This window comes from Lates calcarifer, linkage group LG9, assembly GCF_001640805.2.
Source record: "Lates calcarifer isolate ASB-BC8 linkage group LG9, TLL_Latcal_v3, whole genome shotgun sequence".
NCBI classification, from domain to species: domain Eukaryota; kingdom Metazoa; phylum Chordata; class Actinopteri; family Centropomidae; genus Lates; species Lates calcarifer.
The window spans coordinates 2,407,574-2,422,420 of NC_066841.1; the positions used below are offsets into that span (position 1 = coordinate 2,407,574).

The 14,847-nt window shown below is 39.0% G+C and overlaps 1 long non-coding RNA gene and 1 pseudogene across 1 annotated transcript; both read right to left on the bottom strand.

Annotated features, from left to right (window-relative positions):
• Window positions 1–1,342: 1,342 nt before the first annotated feature.
• Window positions 1,343–4,949, bottom strand: LOC108901149 (uncharacterized). The gene is made up of 4 exons (XR_001963844.2): window positions 4,892–4,949; window positions 4,011–4,070; window positions 2,764–2,887; window positions 1,343–2,619 (listed from the first exon to the last, which is right to left on the bottom strand). It is a non-coding gene; the product is annotated as an uncharacterized LOC108901149 (long non-coding RNA).
• Window positions 4,950–5,211: 262 nt separating this feature from the next.
• Window positions 5,212–12,368, bottom strand: LOC108901165 (NLR family CARD domain-containing protein 3-like; annotated as a pseudogene).
• Between the last annotated feature and the right edge of the window lie 2,479 nt (window positions 12,369–14,847).

Genomic DNA, 14,847 nt, shown 5'->3' on the forward strand with positions numbered 1-14,847 from the left:
CTAAAAGCCATAACCCTAACCCTAACCCTAACCTCTGGCTTTAAGTGGCTAAAAAACTGTAACCCTAACCCTAACCTCTGGCTAACACAGTGTCTAAAAGCCATAACCCTAACCCTAACCTCCAGCTACAAGTGGTTTAAAAGATTGTAACCCTAACCCTAACCTCTGGCTAATGGTGTCTAAAAGCCATAACCCTAACCCTAACCCTAACCTCTGGCTAATGGTGTCTAAAAGCCATAACCCTAACCCTAACCCTAACCCTAGCCTCTGGCTAATGGTGTTTAAAAGCCATAACCCTAACCCTAGCCTCTGGCTAATGGTGTTTAAAAGCCATAACCCTAACCCTAACCTACAGCTACAAGTGCTTTAAAAGACTGTAACCCTAACCCTAACCTCTGGCTAATGGTGTCTAACCCTAGCCTCTGGATAATGGTGTTTAAAAGCCATAACCCTAACCCTAACCTCCAGCTACAAGTGGTTTAAAAGGCTGTAACCCTAACCCTAACCTCTGGCTTTAAGTGGCTAAAAAACTGTAACCCTAACCCTAACCTCTGGCTAATGGTGTCTAAAAGCCATAACCCTAACCCTAACCTCCAGCTACAAATGGTTTAAAAGATTGTAACCCTAACCCTAATCTCTGGCTAATGTGTCTAAAAGCCATAACCATAACCCTAGCCTCTGGCTAATGGTGTTTAAAAGCCATAACCCTAACCCTAACCTACAGCTACAAGTGGTTTAAAAGATTGTAACCCTAACCCTAACCTCTGGCTAATGGTGTCTAAAAGCCATAACCCTAACCCTAACCCTAACCCTAACCTCTGGCTTTAAGTGGCTAAAAAACTGTAACCCTAACCCTAACCTCTGGCTAACACAGTGTCTAAAAGCCATAACCCTAACCCTAACCTCCAGCTACAAGTGGTTTAAAAGATTGTAACCCTAACCCTAACCTCTGGCTAATGGTGTCTAAAAGCCATAACCCTAACCCTAGCCTCTGGCTAATGGTGTTTAAAAGCCATAACCCTAACCCTAGCCTCTGGCTAATGGTGTTTAAAAGCCATAACCCTAACCCTAACCTACAGCTACAAGTGCTTTAAAAGACTGTAACCCTAACCCTAACCTCTGGCTAATGGTGTCTAACCCTAGCCTCTGGATAATGGTGTTTAAAAGCCATAACCCTAACCCTAACCTCCAGCTACAAGTGGTTTAAAAAACAAAACTGTAACCTAACACTAATCTCTGGCTAATGGTGGCTAACCCTAACCTCCAGCTATAACTGGCCCCTGGCTAGAAATATTCACTTTCAAACTATTAAACAGACTCCATGACAGATTTCATGTTCAGAAGTATTTATTTGAGTAAGACTAAGATAATCAGCGAAAAAAAAGTCAGTGGTACAGAAGCAAAAATTTAAAAAGATATGATATAAACAAGGTATAAAACAAGATGATATATGACAACACAAAAAAAATATGAACAAAACCATCAAAAAACTGTTACAGTATATGGTGTCAAAAAAGGTCATACTATAATAGAGCATGATAAATGGTCAAAAAAAATGTCATAGTATGGTATGGCATCAAAAATAGTCAAAACATGCCTTACTATGTGTTCAATCTCAGAAAATGCCATGCTGTCTCTCAAATCTAAGAGGTGATTTGTAATATCACAAGCAGTAAGAATAGGAAAAGTTATATGTAGTAATAGAGGTATTTGAGGGATTATTAAACATTTTAGTTCTTCAATTCTATTTTTAATAAAGTTTCAGGACTTGAACAGTTTTTGTGATAAACATATTCTGTCTCTGCAGGCTCTGTCTCTGGCTAAAAGTAGCTAAAAACTGTAAGCCTAACCCTAACCTCTGGCTAAAAATATTTACTTTTGTACAATATTAAACACACTGGCAAAATATTCAGTGCTCAGAACTATTTATTTGTGTAAGAGTAAGATAATCCTCTATTAGTCCTTCAGTGGGCAAATTCAGTGTTGCAGCAGCAAAAATAGTACAATTAATATATATATAGAATATAAAAATTATATACAATATGAGCAGTATTTAGCATGACTATATACACAGCAATAGATTCAATTTGAGTCTAATATTGCGCTGTTTGAAATAGCAAAATGCCAAAACAAAAGGACAAACAAATATCAAATATCTGTATCTGTGGAAAACAAAATTAAGATGGCTGCTTTAAGATAGTTCCTTAAATTCCTTTTTTTCTTAGAACTGTTCTTACATGAACTATGTAAATAAACGTCATTAATGGGTTAAGTCTATTTTGTGACAAATTATGAACTATTCAGACTGTAGATAAAATACTGAGCATAAACAGTTTGTCAGTGCTCTGTGTTGGACAGTTGATGTAAATGTGTTTGTGAATTACCTGGAGGACTCTGTCCTGGTCTCAAAGAATGTCTTCATTGTACGAGGGCACTCTGAGATCATGGACAAGGTCTCTCCGAACATGGGCAGTGTCTCTGATTGCAGACAACGTCTCTCTCATTTTTGAAAAGGTCTCTACAATATGGACAATGTCTCCCTCATCCTCAACAATGTCTCTCTGATCATGGACCATGTCTCTGCGATTGTGGATGATGTTGTGGAGGAAGCAGTGACACCTGGAGGAAAGAGAAACATATGAAGGAAAATGATCAATACGCTACTACCTATTCCTCATCAACAGTTTAACCATGAAATCGCAGATAAATATTCAACATTACAGCTGAACCAGAACATTTTAACAAAACATTTTTATGCCTTACCATATTATGGCATTTTTTGATGGTTTCTGATGCTTGACATAGTCTCTGCGATCATGGACCAGGTCTCGCCAGTCATGGACAACGTTTTGGCAATCGTGGACGACGTCATGGACGGTGGTGACACCTGGAGGAGATCACACAAAGGAAAATGATTAATACACTACTACTTATTTCTCATCAACAGTTTAACCATGAAAACACAGAGAAATGTAACTCAATGTGTAATTCAACATTACAGCTGAAAAAGGAACATTTAACAAACATTAGAGGCTGTTTCAGAAAATGCACAGTTGACTGTCATCACCTCCTGAAGAACCAAAAAACAACAAATATTTGGGAAAAAGTAAAATGATTATTAATTGTTTGTCTATCAGCTAATCACTGAAGCAAACATTTATATAAAATTCAACCTTCTTCTTAATACATATTTAAAATGTCTTTGTTTTGTGTTGTTTTTGTTTAATGAATAACCAAATTTAGGAAGTTCTTAACAGCAGCTTACGTGAAAAATTAATAAAATTAATTAATAAAAGTAAGTGTAGAACTGGCTGTTATATACTATAAAGAAATTTTTAAATCATACTCTGACTAACAATTAAAGTTAATACACTTATGAACGACTTACTACAATATTTTACTCATAGAATTGATATTGTTTTGTATGGTGTAGTCTGGTGTGTCTAGCACATACACATAATTAAGAATTTCAGATCATGTACAATCAAACTGAAGTTAAGATATTTTTCAGCACTATTTTGACTGATCCTTGACAATAACAATCCAAGACACAAAATTTAGCATTGGTTGGTTCTAATGTATTTGATATTGTCTGGTGAGAAGGTGAGGAGAGCCACAGTCAATTTGTCTTCAGACAAAACATTGACAACAATTCAGATGTATATTTTTTTAAACCAAGAATGCCAAATATTTGCTTTAAGACTTGAAGGCTTGAGAGGTGAGAATTTAAGTTTTCTTTGTCATATGATAAATAGTAAATACTGTTGATTAAGAGAAAGAAGACATCTGAGAACGTCACCTTGAGCTCTGAGCGATTACAGTTGGTACTTTTTTCTGATTTAATAGGCAAGAATAATCAGTTCTTATTAAATCCATTAAATACCAAGGTTTGAGCTGGAATTTACCCAGTGACACTAAATGACAGAAGGTGATTGCTGACATAAATAATTCAGCAACAGCAATTCATCAACATATATTTTTCAAACTGGGTAAATATTTTGGACACATACCTGTTGGTGTGTAAGGTGATGTTGGTGTCTGTCCAATCTGCAGCAGCTGAACAAATATATCTGGAAAACACAAGTACAACACTTGATTAGCACACTAAAAGAAAATAGTAATGGCAACTTTTTACCACTAAAACCCACACAGTGTAGGAGAACACAACAGTGAAAACTAAACAGTAACACCTTGACAATTACAAATAAAACTTGACTGTACTAAAAGAGAAAAGCAATGTAACACAAATCTGAAAGCATAACTTTGACTTTAAAAGCTTAAAGTTTGGTGTAATGATTTCTAACTGTAATCTCAGCTCATACATTGTGGAGGGGCACAGAGTCACAATGTTAGGAGACGCCAGCTGGTTTCGACACAACTTTTATTAAGCACAATGACACAGGCAACTGTGGATCGGAGCTAACGCCGACAAAAATAACAAAAACCCTTAAGATTGTGCAAATGTACGTTAAATCTTTCACAAGACCGTCAGTATCATAAGCCAGTATGGACTAATCAGACAGTACTGAACTGGTTCAAGGGTTAAATTCGAGGGTAAAAACTGGCCTTCTCTATCTTTGTGAAGAACAGTTTGGCTTTTGGAGAAAAATCACAAATGTTTTTCTTAACTTTCCCATAACAGAAAGACTGGAAGCACGAGTGGCTGGGTTAAGCTAGGCTACAAATAGGTGTAGCTAGGCTAGGCTAAAAACAAGTGTAGCTAGGCTAGGCTATGATGCTAGCTAAGCTAAAGCGTACAAAATTAGCGAAGGAAAGAATCACGTTTTGCCTTAAATCACTTTTTAACAACGAAAAAAACTGCACTGACACATTGAACACACAGAAACACTGAAATTGTAATTAATGTGTTGATATTTTAAGCAGCACTTACCAAATATTTGTTCCGTGCGCTCCGATTCTTACCGGCGCCTGGTGGAAGGACCGACTGGCAAACAGGATGTGGAGGATACCAACGGTATTTATACAGTAGGGGGGTTGGAACGTACAACGCCAGGGAAAGTCCACTGTGCGGGGGGGGGGGGGGGGTAGGTGTTTGTGATCTTTTCAAGTTTGTATGTAACAGTTTATTCAGGTATTTCTTTAATTTGTCAGGTGTAAAATAATCTTTTGGGAGTAATTTACAGATTCACAGCTCCAATTTAATTATAATATCTGAAGAAACTATTTAACTGTACAAACGACTCATAGACATTCTTTTTTTATATATCTTTATTTGTCCAGGACATGTAGTACAAGTTGTACCCATGACTAACACAAGAGATCTTGGGTGTAAAATGGACTTAGATGTAAAACTCAAAGTAAATTGCCAGTATATATTTAAATTTACATTAATATTTAATAACTAACAGGAATATAAACTCTTGGGGAGTATAATGAAGTCATCTGCCAACTGAGTTACAATTACATTTATCAGTAATCAAAATAGCTTCATTAACACTAGTGAGGTACATTGTATTTACTTGTTCTTTTACTCATATCACAAAAGTTAACAAACATGCAACACAAGGAAACACTTATTGACTGCAAACAGAGGCGTAATGTCAAGTTTAAGTAACATACTGTCAGCTAATATGTTGCAGTTACTCACTGACCACTGGAGGCACTGTTCATTGAACTGAACACTACTATATCATCCACTTAATATAAATTTAAGTATAGTGCAGACTTCCAAGTTAAGTCATATGGCAGAAAAAAAAAATGCCAACGTATTTTTCTACCATCAAAAACTTTTCTACTGTAGCGCATTAATCGTTAGCAGGTTTAAGATATGTAAACATTGGACTTACATCATCTCTTCTCCAGGTCATCTAGAGGGTCCAGAAAAGACAGTCTACATCAAACGTGACTCCAAAGGGGGTTCTCAGAGCTCAGATCAGATCAATAGAATCTTAACATACCACACTCCATATGATTTTGTGTCCAATATGGTCCCATCAATCATCACGCCCAAATCATATTTATTCTCGGCTCAACAGTCGTTATTTGTGTCCCTGTCTTAATGGAACCACATTAAGATTTCTGGCTACAACTGGTCCTGGTCTACAGTGGGCACAGAAATGCTGAGGAGTTTAACTTCACCCCGTACCCAAACCCAGGATGAAGAGGTTCAGTGAATGTGGCGTTGAAAGTGTGGAGGTGGATCAATGTGTCGGAGGAGACTCTGTAGAAGGACAGAATCCCAGCAGGACAGTCCACATACACTCCTACTCTGTTAGAGACACACGAGGGGGAGGGAAGAGGGATGGGGTCCCACTGTTGTTGTGCCAGGCATTGTATCCCCCATCAGTGCAGGTCAGACACCAGGACTGATCGTTCCCTCCAAACTTAGAGCCATCACTGTCTCCATGCCTTCCAATTCCTCTGTAACTCACTGCGATATAAACCTTTCCAACCCACTCAACCTCCCAGTAACAGCGACGAGTCAGACCATTTTCACACAGGACCTGGGGCCAGTAGTCAAATCTGTCTGGGTGATAAGGATATGGGTGCTCTTTCCTCAGATCGGTCACCTTTTGTTGCTTTCGGACAGTTTGAGGAATTTGTGTGCTGTGTTTGGGTCCAGTGTGAGCTGACAGAAATCTGATTGAGAGAACGACAAGCAATCATTAACAGTTTCTGGTTATTAATGAAATCAGCGATCCAAAAGTCAAGTGAAAATTGGATAACAAAAGTTAGCCCAGCTTTGGGGAACCATTTTAATCACAGCAACAACAAAAAGCACACTTACACTTCCTCAAACCTGGTTGCAACCACTGGACTCCTTTGGGGTCAACTCTGAAAGATAAGAGGGGGGTAATAACATGAAGTCAGAAAAAACAGTTTCTCTTTGTTATGTTCAATGTGTCCACACTATTCTTGACAGCATAAATTTCTAACCTGAGATCGTCAAGTCTCAAGCATGGATCCTGAGACAGCAGCTTTACTCCTAAGTCCCCTATGTGATTGTAGCTCAGGTCCACCTCTCTCAGATGGAGGGATTGGAACTCAGAGCTGAGGCCAGAGAGACACAGCCTTCCTCTGTGATCAGGCAGCCTGACAGCCTGCAAATATACAAACAACACATATAGCAAATACTAGTGTATTACATCTTACAACTTTGTAGAGACTTGAAATTGCCAAAAGTATCAATCAAATCCAACAGTGCTTGAAGTAAAAAATAAAAGTAAATTTAGTCACACATAAAAGCATCCCAGCAGCATATTGTTTTACCAGTGGCTATAACAACTACATAACTCCCTGATTCTTAACTAAGTGGTATTAGTAAATTCAAGAAATGCTTGAAATTAATGCCTCAATTCAGTTTTGGTCAAATAAAGTATATCATTTGTATATTGTTTTACCTGACCCCTCCAAGAATCGCCACTTTATTGTGGCTGTGTCCCTGTGACCCCTGACAGCTGTATTACAGCAGCAGATAATAGATATAGTTTTTACCTATATGTTTAGGTGTATCACACCACAGAACAGGCTATCAGTAAGATAACAAAACCGCAAAAAGGTGATGATTTTGGAGACAAACCTATTAAAAAATTAATAAGTATAGGCCTTACATGTCAGATCTCTGCAGTGATTCTAACATTATGACTGGGACATTTTGAGACAAGTAAATCAATCCAACCAGCACAGTAAAAAAAAAAAAAAAAACAGGGAGAACTGGTCTGACCTGAGAGATTCCCAGTGTACATTGTTGACATCTCCAGACCAGGAAACAACAACTTCACTCCTGAATCCTGCAGGTCATTGTTACTCAGGTCCAGCTCTCTCAGACTAGAGGACTGGGAGCTGAGAACTGAGGACAGAGCTTCACAGCTTCTCCCTGAGAGGTTGCAGCCACTCAGCCTGAGGAGGAAATAATAACAGAAAACATGAAAGGAAATTCATCTATTTGAATCAGTATTACCACATTTAAGGCACTCTGGGATAAATGCAAATTTCCACACACTTACAAAGCTTTCTTGGAGGCTTTGACCACTGGCAGCAGCCTCAGAAGAGCCTCCTCCGAAGCAGAGTATTTCTTCAGGTCAAACACATCCAGATCTTTTTCTGATGACAGTAAGATGAAGACCAGAGCTGACCACTGAGCAGGAGAGAGTTTATCTGTGGAAAGACTTCCTGACCTCAGGTACTGTTGGATGTCCTCCACTAGAGAACTGTCATTCAGTTCATTCAGACAGTGGAACAGGTTGATGCTTCTTTCTGGACAGGGGTTCTCCTCGATCTTCTTCTTGATGTACTGGATTGTTCCCTGATCAGTCTCTGGGTCACTTCCTGTCTGTTTCAGCAGACCTCGTAGGAGAGTCTGATTTGTCTGCAGTGAGAGACCAAGGAGGAAGCGGAGGAACAAGTCCAAGTGTCCATTTGGACTCTGTAAGGCCTTGTCCACAGCACTCTGATAGAAGTGAGTCTGTGCATATTCACTGCTTCTTGTTTCAGACTTCTGGAAGGTTGACTTGTTTTCTGACAGCAGATTGACTCCAGAGCTGATGAAGGTCAGATGGACATGAAGAGCAGCTAGAAACTCCTGAACACTCAGATGGACGAAGCAGAACACCTTGTCCTGGTACAGTCCTCTCTCCTCTTTAAAGATCTGTGTGAACACCCCTGAGTACTTTGAGGCTGCTTTGATATCAATGTCACACTCTGTCAGGTCTGATTCATAAAAAATCAGGTTTCCTTTTTGTAGCTGCTCAAAAGCCAGTTTTCCCAGAGACTCAATCATCTTTCTGTTCTCTGGACTCCAGTGTTGATCTGTCTCAGATCCTCCATCATATTTAACGTTCTTCAGTTTGGACTGAACCACCAGGAAGTGGATGTACATCTCAGTCAGGGTCTTGGGCAGCTCTCCTCCCTCTCTGGTTTTCAACACATCCTCCAGAACTGTAGCAGTGATCCAGCAGAAGACCGGGATGTGGCACATGATGTAGAGGCTTCGTGATGTCTTGATGTGAGAGATGATTTTCTTAGCTAGCTTCTCATCTGTGAATCTCTTCCTGAAGTACTCCTCCTTCTGTGGGTCAGTGAACCCTCTGACTTCTGTTGCCATGTCAACACACTCACCTGGGATCTGATTGGCTGCTGCAGGTCGTGTGGTTATCCAGAGGCGAGCAGAGGGAAGCAGTTTCCCCCTGATGAGGTTTGTCAGCAGCACATCCACTGAGGTGGACTCTGTAACATCAGTCAGGATCTCATTGTTGTGAAAATCCAGAGGAAGCCGACACTCATCCAGACCGTCAAAGATGAATACGACCTGGTACTCTTCAAACCTGCAGATTCCTGCTTTTTTGGTTTCATTAAAGAAATGATGAACAAGTTGCACCAAGCTCAACTTTTTCTCTCTCAGCACGTTCAGTTCTCTGAAAGTGAATGGAAATGTGAACTGTATGTCCTTGTTGGCTTTGTCTTCAGCCCAGTCCAAAGTGAACTTCTGTGTTAAGACTGTTTTCCCAATGCCAGCCACTCCCTTTGTCATCACTGTTCTGACTGGTTCATCTCTTCCAGGAGAGGGTTTAAAGATGTCCTCTTGTCTGATTGTTCTCTCTGGTCTGTCTGGTTTCCTGGATGCTGTTTCAATCTGTCTGACCTCATGTTCATCATTGACGTCTCCAGTCCCTCCCTCTGTGATGTAGAGCTCTGTGTAGATCTGATTCAGAAGCGTTGGGTTTCCTGCTTTAGAGATCCCTTCAAACACACACTGGAACTTCTCCTTCAGATTAGATTTGAGGTTAAGCTGACACATAGCAGGAGATCCTGAAAGAACAAATAACACTGTAAACTATACAGCCAAGAAAATATGACCACTTAACTTTAAATGTTATTGCTTCCTTTATTCAGAAACCAAAAATACTGCCTTTCTTGTTTGTAGACTGGGACCAATTAGATAAACTAGTTATACAACTGAAATTTTGAGATTTTTGGTTTTAAACTTGAGAAAGACACTGAAATGTGAAGCCTAATACCTACCAAAGGAAGGTCTAAAAGGTTCTTTAAAGTGACAATGAGGTGTCTCAAGGTGTAAGGTACCTTCATCAGATGTAATCGATTAAGGTCACAGTGGATTTAATCATAATAATAAATAATTAAATAGTCTTTCTGGAATTTCCTGGTTTGGTTTGTATCTGCATCCTGGACATCTGAGTTTAAAACCTTTTTTGCTTTTGCTGAGGTGTTCTGAACTGTTTGACCAAACTGACTGAACTTGACTTGATTTTTTAATCCATGTTCTGTGGGGTTTGATTGGACTGGGACAACTAACCAATCATTATTTTTCAAATCAAACATTAAACATATTTCCAAGATCAGAAATGAAGAGGGATATAAGAAATCCTCTTACTGCTCTGCAGACAATCAGCCAGCTTCTCTTCCTTCATAGTCCTCAGGAAGTTTAGTGTGATCTTCAGAAACGCTTCTCTGCTGCTCCTCCTCTGCTCTTTATCCTCACCATCCAACACCTCCTCATCCTCCCTCTGGCTCTCTAAGCATTCTGGGTAATCTGGACTCAGAACCTTCTGCATCTTCTTCAGCTCATTCTTCATAAAAGTTATGATGTTCAACTCCAGCATCTGGAACAGAATACTTTATGAATGACACAATCAAACTAAAACCATTGAGCCAAACATCGGATCAATGTTGGACAGACTGAAAACCCACTGGTCTAAAAAGTGCAGTTGTTATATGTACAGACCATAAATGTGGAGTCCAGTTGTGTTTGCTCCTGCTGTACAGGCGGACCACTTTGTTCCTCTGAGCTCTCCAGGTCGACTCTGTAAAGGAATCATGAAGAATTAACTCACGTTACGTCTGTCACATTCATGTCTTTAAGCCAGAGATTAAAATATTCTGCATGAACAGTGAATTAAACAGCTCACCTTTCTTCAGTACAGGGGAGTTCATCTTTAAACAGAAGAGGTTCAGCCTTGCTCTTCAAGGACACACAGCTTGGTTCCAGATCAGGTCCAGGATCTGGTTCACAGGATTGTGGTCTCTGATGGAGGCTGTAGATGTAGACAAGGAAAGTTATTCCTTAGTCTAGTTAGTCCATAGTAAATGAACAAGATGAAAACAGTTATGATCAATGGGAATACTCAGCAGAGAGAAAACAAGCTGGTGAGAAAACCATCAGGTTTAAACTAAATCTAACACAAACCAGCAACGTTCAGACCCAACTGGACTCTACTGTAGTTCTTTACTGCAGTCTACTTTGGTTCTTTGCAAGGACTCTGATCCGGATTCAGAACTAAACAACTTTATGGTGATAGCCTGCTTTAAAACATGAACGTTAGCAACAGCTCACCTCTGTTCACAACAGGGCAATGCATCTTTAAACAGAAGAGGTTCAGATTTGCTTTTCAAGGACAAACAGCTGAGCTCAGGATCTAGCCGATATTCAGCTTCTGGTTCAGGCTGAAAGATCCTGGAGATGACAAGAGGATGAGGGAGGCTCAGGTTTCAACTTCATCAGGGATGATAAAACTTGAGAGTTTTACCAACTGATTATGTTTTCCCCAGAGTAAATTGAATTGACTTACTCTGTCTTTAAAGAGGGCTGTCTCTGAAGTCTCATGGCGTCTCCTCATGGATGTACAACACTCCTGTCAGTGAAATAAAAAACAAACAGAGCTGTGACAACAAACACTAAAAACACTCATCTGACTGTTTTCATGTGGTAGAAATGTTTGAGTTGCAGTGTTATATCTAAAAAAAAAAAAAAAAAAAATTACATTTACACTTTTATTCATAAAGATTCATGTGGTTCACTCCAGGCTCCATTAAGGTCATTGGTGATGATTTGGCACCACCTAGTGGTGAAAAAATAAAACTGCATCATGTTTATTTTAATAGACAAAACCTAAACATGAGTAATAGTATAATTCACACACTGACACAATATAGAAACATTCTCAGTTAATTGTTTCTTCTAGAGCTGCAACAGTTAGTCGACTGGAAGAAAATTAATCATCAGTTCTTTTGATAATCAATTTTGGTCTTAAGTATTAATAAAGAAAGTTCCAGGTGTTGTCTGAAAACATGGAACTTGACTGTTTAAGGTCATTTCTGATTTTATAAAAATACTTTCATTTCCTGTCAAAGGACAAATAAATTCAGCTCCAGTATCTAAAGTCAGGCAGTAGAAGCTGTAGGCGAAGTGATCATGTGTTTGTTTTTGCCAAAAGGCTTATTTAGAGTTTCAGTTCTGTTTCTGTTTGATGAGGAGTTTGCGCCTTAAATGTGATTATATGTTGTACACGTTGTTCTCCTGACCTGTTCTGATCTGTGAAAAATGTGATTCATCAGTAAATCAACTGAGAGAAAATTAATCTCAAACCATTTTGACGACTGAAGGATCAAAATCACACTCTGGTCAGAATTTGCTGGGTTTGTTTTTTTTGGGTCAAACTTGATAGTAAACTCAATATTTGGAGCCAGACTTAGACTTTGATGGACCACTAAGACTTGTGAGTTTTAGGATAAAAATAGATTTACGAGTTCAAAACAAGACAAAGCTTTAATGTCATTTTTTTCTGAACGCAACCTAAATTACTTATTTTCATTGTACAATACTGCAACACATTTCATCTTTCAGTCAAGAAAGAAAGAAAAACACCAACTATAAAATCAGATCATGGAAATATATCATTACCTTTTGATGCTTCTTCCTCTCACAGGTGTTTTGTTTTGTTGCGTTTGTTTCTACACCTCTGTGTCTGCAAAGTATCAGTGTGGTTTATTTCCAGTGAATGTTTCTGGGTTGAGAGGAAGCAAGAGGACAGAGTTTCATCATCCTGGAATCAGATGGGGGAACTCGCCGGCCCTAGTTTTAGACTGAATCGTCTCTAAGTGAATGAAGCTCGTGTTTCATTTAGGAGTGGGCGGGCGGGTCATGCGGAGTCGCCGCCCACTTCACTTCCCTCCTCGGTAAAAATAGACCGGCGGGTATCGGTGTAGAAAAACCCACAGTAAATGACCACATTAGAGTTCAGTGAATAACTCTCCCTAAATCTGCCGATTCGTACCTGTGATTTTCACAGCGGTTTGTTGATTTTACCGGGCAGGACACCTGTCAGGTGCTCGGAGTCAGAGCTATAGCCACAGACTCACCTGTACAGGTGAACACAAGCATGATTTCACGTGCTGTTAAATGAGGCACGCAAATATTTAGTGTCAGTAGAGGCTGAGCTGAGAGAAAAAGTGAATAAAGACGAGATGAAAGAGGGAAAAGAGGGGAAGCTTTACCTTTAACCGGAGAGACGAATATGCGAGACGACTCTGAGACGTCAACAACAAACCAGGAAGTAACCAGGAGGAGGGGGGGATTTCCATTGTGCTCAACTCCTCCCAGCTCCTGATGTAATAATCAGATATCTCTGCAATAAACACGTTTTATTAGTTTTTGTTATCTAATGCAACTAATCAGAATCCGGTCACGTTTCCTCTCAGTAACAAAAGTTGTTGTAAACTAATGAATATTAGGATTCATACAGCCATTTCAGTTTGAATTTGATCCTAATAATAGAAAGTGTGAACCCTGACCCACGAGTAATGTAGTGTTGTAATGACTCAGTCTGACCACGGGAGGGCAGTAAATACTTCCATATCAGCGTGGGTGTAAGTACTAATCTGTGTAATGATATGAAGACTGTTGTGTGGAGAGAACCGCAGAGAACTGGAGAGTGTCCATGTTGCCGTTGCTCAGCAGCGGTGGTCTTAAGTGCAGCAAAAGATGTACACAAATTCACACAACAGATTCCAAAGGTTATTATAGTTCTAAGTCATCTTTATCAGCTGTCAGATCAGATCTCACAATGTCTGGATAAATTTACCGCAAAGTCCATCAGTCATCATCTATAACAAATGCTTCAGCTATAGATAAAATGCAAACTGTGACTACAAATATACTCATCAAAACATACATGTTCAGTTCCAGTTTATAACACTTTCAAAACCAAAAAGGCATCTTTTTTCTTTTTTTTTTTTTTACATTTTACAGTTCTCATCACCAAGTGTGTCTTGATATCTTTACTTTATCTTTACCAGACAGTTCAGTTTCTGAGTGAAAAATAACAGGCCTTTGATGCCAGAAAATTTAAATTATGGTAAGTAACTGCCACGGAGGGGCATTCCTGTCCTGAAGGTACACTGACGCCATTGGTTTCCTGTTTGTTAGCAAGCTATTATTTATAAATATTTCTGCAAACATTAGCTGTCTAATGTTTGTTTAAATGCTAAAACATCAGCCCATTAGCACGGCCCCTTGCCAATGTTTTAGCAGGCTAACAAATGTTTGTAAATGTAAACAACATACTAACAGTTTGGCTACTACTAGCTTAAGTGTTAACTAGTGTTAAAGGTAGGCTAGCACTAGCTAGCATGCTAAGGCTAGAGGGGAAACACTGGAACCAAGAAAATAAATTTGATAATGTACAAACTAGAATCAGCTACTCAACAAATGACTTAGCTGTTAGTGAGCAGTTGGACCATCAAAACTTTGTCCAAGTAGCTAGCTACATTTTAGCCCTACTACAGTACACCCTCTACGGTCCTTTAACTGGTTTTTTTTTGGGGGGGGGGGGGTTAATAAAACTGAATATAATTGCTCAAGTGCAGTAGTTTGTAACATAATACTGCAACATACTAAGTTAAGTACTTGCACTTTAGTCCGGTATTTAACTTTTACATATTTTTTTGAAAATGAAATGCTTTTGGTTATGCTTTTTGTTTTGCCATTTAATTATTAACATATTTCAATATTGACAATAAGTCTTATCTAAGTAACTTAATCATAATTTAAAGAGATATTCCCTGATTTTGTTTTAGTGCCTTCAATTCTAC